The sequence below is a fragment of the Physcomitrium patens genome, chromosome 3 (assembly GCF_059467195.1).
Source record: "Physcomitrium patens ecotype Gransden chromosome 3, ASM5946719v1, whole genome shotgun sequence".
NCBI lineage: Eukaryota > Viridiplantae > Streptophyta > Bryopsida > Funariales > Funariaceae > Physcomitrium > Physcomitrium patens.
The window spans coordinates 11,910,676-11,917,882 of NC_143412.1; positions in this window are offsets into that span (position 1 = coordinate 11,910,676).

The window sequence follows — 7,207 nt, forward strand, 5'->3', positions numbered from 1 at the left end:
AGGCTTCACTCTTGCTTCTATATATACTATCTACTTAGGAGCTATGTGGCAACATTCTATAGGACCTCCAAAAACATATTGACTTTATACAACATTTATCTTAACTTGCAAGATAAGTTTTCTATGTGTGCACGACATAGTTAGCTTGTTCCGCAAGCTACCAATATGTGTGGCATGTGGTTAACTTGTTGACCAAGTTTCTAATCTATCAATCAAGTATAAATACATGTAAAGTCAAAGCAATGTCTATGAAGCTTCTAGGAAGGTTTTCTAGAAGATATTATGAAATTAATCTACTTTTACCTACTTCTACCTATTCATATCACCTAGATAACAATTACAATAAATATATATCCGTGACACATATTAACCACTTGTAGTACAAGTTAGACATATAGTGCATATCTAAGAAACTTGTCTTGTAAATTAAATACGTATCCTATAAGTTGGACGTGTATTAGAGGTCCTACAGCAAGTTGCCACATAGTCTTTAGTTAAATAGTATATATAGAGGCAAAAGTGAGGCCTTCTTCACTCTTGACAATTCCTTTCTTGCTTTTAGTTTAGTTTCAAGAGTCTTATGTTTTCTAATCTTTGGCAATAGCCATTCTAGTTCTTCCTTGAATATACATACTTTTTTATATTTTGTCACTTTTCTTTTGACAGAGATTCTACAAGTTTATGTAGCTTCTTTTAGTTTGTGTCTTTAATAGATTGACAGGAATATACATATCATATCAGAGCTTTGTCCTTTCTTGATTAAGAATAGATTACTCCTTTTTCTTTATAAGACATAAGCGTATTAGAAGTTACGGATTACCCTCTTCTAAACTGATATTGTTTCTAATTTTTTTTCTTGATTCTTGAGTATTGTATTCTATAAAAATAGACACCTTTTTTTTTATTGTACTATTATGGCAGAGCTTACTTAAATGAAGAGTGCAATGGCTCAAATGCAAGAGCAAATGAGAGAGTTAATGCTTGCAATGTATCAACTCAATCTACCACTACAAGAAGCAACATGATTATGAAGCAATGAAGATATAGAAATGATTGAAGTTGCTTCAACATCTACACCAAGCCATACTATTGCTCTTACAATGGAACATTATTCAAATTCTAAGGAACCAAAAATTAGATTGTCTGAGAAGTTTGATGGCACAAGATCAAAGTTTCAAGAATTCATTAATTAGGTATAAGTGGTGATTGAATTATAACCTCAAAGTTATCCAACTCAAGGATCATAAGTCAAGTTTATTAGAATACTACTTTCAAGTTTTGCTTTATCATGGTTTCCATCATTTTTTGAATGATATGAACCATTATTAAATAATTTGGAAGTATTCTTAGTGGAGTTTTAATCTATGTATAGAAGATATGATGCAATTTGTATTACAACCAACAAGATTCATATCTTACGACAAGGCAATTGATCAATGACATTATATTCTTTACAATTTTAATAATTAGCAACAGATATGATATGAAATGATGCAACTTTCATCAGCCAATTTTTCTACGGATTACAATATGAAGTAAAGAAATTGATGCTCAATTTATCTGATCCTTAGACATTGAGTTGAGTAATTGACTTTGCTATAAAATGTGATAATTGGCTTTTTAAATTTTGATTTAAAAATCAAACAAGAAAACCTCAACGTTATTACAATTCAATGATGATACCAATGAATACTAAATCTAAATATTTGAAAGTAGAAGACATGCAAATTGATGCAATATGTTTTAAACCTCTTACCAAATAAGAAAAGACTCGTTGTAAAGAAGGACTATATTTATATTGTGGAGAAGCTAAGCACACTACTGAATATTGTCCAAAGAAATGATGCAACTATAAAATAAAGAATACTATTGTCAAAGATTAAAACATGTCAAAAAATGAATTTATCCAGCTACAATAATGACCATGCAGCCAAAATCTTATAGAATTCTTAATGAAGGTTCTATTCTCTCTTGAGAATCCTCTCCTTGTTTTACAATAGATATGTATTTAGGATCTAATAATCATAAAGCTTTTGCTTCAATAGATTCATGAGCCTTAGTTTATTTTTTAGATGAAGAATTTGTAAAAAGTCATAATATATAGTTAATACAAAAAATTTCAAGTCAATATCAAGATTTTCAACATATTTTTGAAAAAAAGAATGCAGATAGATTTTAAAGAAGGAACTTAGCGACCATTTGGTCCAATCTATAGCTTATCACAAAATGAGTTGGTTGAACTCAAGAAGTACATTAATGAGAACTTGGCTAAGAATTTCATATACCATTCAAAATCTCCTACAGGAACTCCTATCTTATTTATGAAGAAAAAAGATGGATCATTTCAAATGTATGTAGATTATCGATGACTCAACAAGATTACCATCAAGAATAGATATCCTTTGCTTTTGATATTTGGACTTCTTGATCAATTAAATCAAGTTAAGATCTATACAAAAATAGATCTACGAAGAGCGTATAATCTGTTCTGCATTAAAGAAGGAGATGAATATAAGAGTGCATTTTGAATAAGATATGGACACTTTAAATATAATGTCATGCCTTTTGGATTCACTGATATATCAACTATTTTTCAATATCTTATAAATGATATTTTTTGTGAGTTTTTAGATGATTTTATTATTTTTTATTTAGACGATATTTTAATCTATTCTAAGAATGCAGAAGAATATGAAGTTCATGTTCATCATGTATTACAAAAACTTAGAGATGTAAGATTGTACGCCAAGATAAAAAAGTGTGTATTCCATACTACTTAAGTTGACTTCTTAGGACATATCATTTCAAATAGTGGTCTAATAATAGATCCTAAAAAAAATCACTCAATCATGGACCCGAAGATTTCAAAAACAATAAGAGATGTAGAATGCTTTTTGAGATTTGCCAATTACTATTAGATCTTCATCAAGAAATTTTCTCAAGTTATAGTTCTGCTTACACACTTAACTTATAAAGACAAGCTTGAGTGGAATAAAGAAGCAAAAGCATCATTTAAAGCTTTGAAGAAAGTTTTTACTTCTGTACCAATCCTACATCACGTTGTCGTATTACGTGCTTTCCTGCTCGAGAACACGCTGGGCATCTGGTTGTAGAAGGTAGTATGGAGATTCGCTAATATTCAAGTAGTTTATCGGTTTTTTGACTGTTAGAATATAAACGATTGCAAAAATATATCGTAAATCTATACGGATGTCCTTCAACTGCTCGCCGAAGTCCTTTTTGCCTCAGCCGATAGGTCTCTAGATACTACAGAGAACCCCGAATAACCCAATCTGCTAATCTCCAAACAACCTAATCTGCTTTATACTCACGACCTTGTATCCACTGATTGTCTTGTTAGATTAATCCAAAAATTTTCATTCACTCCACATACTCAATCCTATAGACACCTTTTTAATTCTTCAATCACAGATGTAATTTTGATTTTACAAAACAGTCAAGAGTAATCACACCCACTTCATTAAAACCTCGATTCACCAGTACAACACATCGACTTTCAGCAATGATTGCCTTCGTCTTCCCAAAATCCTATGAAGAAAAAAAACCTAATTCTCTGTCTTTTTTTTCTCTCTCCCTCCTCTCCCCTCCCAAGCATGAAGCTAGCTCTCTGATCCTTAAAACCCTTATTCTCCCCTCTTCATTTCTTAACCTATCCTCCCCTTTAACCCTAATTCTCCCCCCTTCATTTCTTAACCTATCTTCCCCTTTAATCCTAATTCTCCCCTCTTTCAAACCCTAGCCTCTGAATTTCTTCAATCTTCCATCTTCGATCCGGAATTGGCTCCGTCGTCAGAGCTTTCTCCTCTATTTTTACCTTTAAGAGATCCTTTTACCAAAAGGACGTTCCCGAAATGGCACAAAGAACAGAACAGCCTGAAATGGAATCGAAGCCCCATAATTGGACCGCATTGGATTGCCCGACCAAGTCAGGTCTCATATTAGATAAGAGGCCCGTAGTAAGACCTGGATGTTCCCGTAACTAGGTCCAATTGGTCCTTCGTGTTAGATTGGCTAAGAGGCCCATAGTAAGACCTGGATGTTTCCGTAATTGGGTCAAATTGGTCCTTCGTGTCAGGCTCGCTCAGTCATCGATTTAGTCCTTTCAATTCTGTTGACTCCTACTATTGGACTCGAACGAAGCATTTCATTACTGGTAAGTATGCCCTGACCGACTGTGACGGGGTGTCTAAACTGGCCCCTGAATATTGGCACTGGAATCGGCCGTTGCTCCCAATATTCGAGGTAACTGAACATTAATAAAAGTCCCCTTTCTTTATATTTTCATAGTATATTCGTGTTACAACACGACAATGTCAACTTCTCTAAAGCATTTTTTATGGAGATAGATGCATCGGAATTTACGTTGAGTGTAGTCTTCTCATATAAGAATAGATAATAAACTTCGTCTAATAACTTTTCATTCAAGAAAATTTACAGCAGTTGAGATTAATCATAAAATCGATAATAAGAAACTTCTTGCAATCATAGATTCATTTCAAGAATGGCATCATTATTAAGAAGGTGATTAAAGTCTAATCATCGTGTATATGGATCATAAGGAGCTCAAGTATTTCATGTTAGCATGTATTTTGAATTGTTATCAGGCTCGTTGAAACATATCTTTGTTAAGATTCGAATTCAATATCACTTATTAGCAAGAAAAATAATAAGATTTATTTGATGCCCTTTCTAGACATTGTTGGAGTAGAGAGAATTTTTCTCAAGAAAGTACTGGACTTTTGGCTATCACTAATTGCTTAATCAAGCTTCAAAATAAGGAAAGCCGTAAGTTTATATATAAAATTTCTTTAATACTTTTGATTTGGATGTACTAACTTCAACCCTCTATAACTTCTTCATCCAAATTCCAAATTCATTAAATAGTATATGAAAAGTATGGTCAAAAAAGTGCTCTCTGCAACCTTAGTCGCTGATCTTTCGTTGCTCTTTGTAAACATTGTCGTAATATACAAAAATCTTTCTTGAGAATACTCTAGGTACCTGGATGTGGAAGGTAGAATAAAAATTGCAACAACAAAATCCTAATTCTAACAGAACACTAATATTGCTAAATAAACTTTAATCAAATTCAGAGAAAATTCAAAAGAATTCCAAAGAAATAATAAGAAATTTTAAAGAAGTATTAGAATGATTACAAACATATCTCAAATACATCTCAATTCAATCTTAATTTAATCTTAGTTGAAAGATTATTGGACTTCATTCAAATTTTAGGCCAAAAACTAATTAAATCTTAAATCCTAAATAAATTCAAATAAAACCCTAAATGCTAAATCATATCTTGATCAAATCCTAACCAAATTCTAAATCCTAAATCAAACCTTAAATCTTAAATCAAATCTTAAATCCTAAATCAAATCTTAAACCCTAAATCAAATCCTAAATTCTAAATCAAATCCTAATCAAATCCTAAATCCTAAATCAAACCTTCATCCTAAATCAAATCCTAATCAAATCCTAATCAAATACTTATTTTAAATCCTAAATCAAACCTTGATCCTAAATCAAACCCTAATCAAATCCTAAATTCTAAATCAAATATTATTCTTAAATCAAACTCTAGTCAAATCCTAACCAAATTCTAACTCTAAATCAAATCCTAACCAAATCTTAGTAATTTCTACAACAGATGTAAACCTCAATAATTGATAAATGAACTTTTGATCTTAATTCAAATTTTTTTCACTTCTTGAAACTAAGTTGAAAACAAGCACAAAAAAATTGAAAAAGATCGGAATAACCAAATAGACAATAACCTCAAAAACATGCTCGGGTATTGGCCGGCCTCCTTCTCCAAACTTGATGCCAATCTTGTAGAGCCAATATCTCTCTTTTTCACCATTCGATTGATTTCAAAATTCTCATATACATAGAAAAATAATTTTAATATCCTTTCACATAAATTTCACTCCAATCCAACAAATAGATTGCAAGAAATCTTAAAAACCCTGACTGGACCTAAAATTCTACTTTCTGAGACCTTGAACCACTTAAACCTCAATAACCCTCAATTCACTTATTAGATTGAGCTAATATTCACAACACATATTAAACACAACTATGACCATTAATCCACAAAATTTTACTTGTAGAGCTATTATAAAACTCTTGAAATCACTACAAACATCAACCCTATTTTATTTCACAAAATCCAAGTCATCCAAAAATAATCTGAACTTTGTAAAGCTCTTACAAAGTCATAATAACTCCAAATCGCCGAAAACTAATGCTCATAGAAACCTTATCCAATCTGCTATCAAATTTCACTCTTTGATTTGCAAAAGAATCCCAGTGTTGTTGTCGAGACTTTGTTTTGTGCCTCAAGGTCTGATTTCAATCCTAGTTCATAATCAGCCTTCTCCGGGTATCAATATCTAGTTTTTCTAAGTAATTTTTTTCAGAATTTATTCTTAACTTCCTTATAAAGATGCTTATATTATTTATTTTTCCAATCTACATTAATGTGCCTTATTTATGGTCCTACAAAGTAAGTAGAATTCACCTTTCTTAAAAGGTAATATTAATAACTTTTAGTTTCACTACCCTTTTGACTATTAACTATATTTCTAAGATAATTTGCTCTAATATTTTGAAATAAGATCTCTTATATAATAATAATTTCCACATTCTTTCACTTATTAGTTATGTTACATCTTGATAACATATGTTATGCTCTAAAAAGTGATAGTAGATATAAAATTGACACCTTACGTTTGAGCTTAAGATTTTCTTCTTTAGGCTCTAATCTCCTCTCAAGGCTTCATACTAAACATTTAGATCCAATAATTTTTTAAAATGCTAAAATAAAAATAAATAAAACTCAAAATAAAGTTTTTTATATCCACTCTCTTTAAATTAATCTATTAACCATTCTAACATATACCAAGACTTATGAATATATTAAATATTCTAACTAATTTTTACATACTATAAGTAATTACAGTACAACATTTACTCCCTCCAAACTTGCACATTGTCCGACATGTCACGGACATATGCATATAAGCTACTAATTATCTGTGTAAATAGGTAGAAGTAAGTAGAAGTAGGTAAAAGTAAGTTAATTCTATAATATCTTCTATAGAAGCTTTTTAGAAGCTTTATAGACACTGCTTTGATTTTATAGGTATCTTTAATTGACTTTTCGAGTTAAAAATGTAGTCAA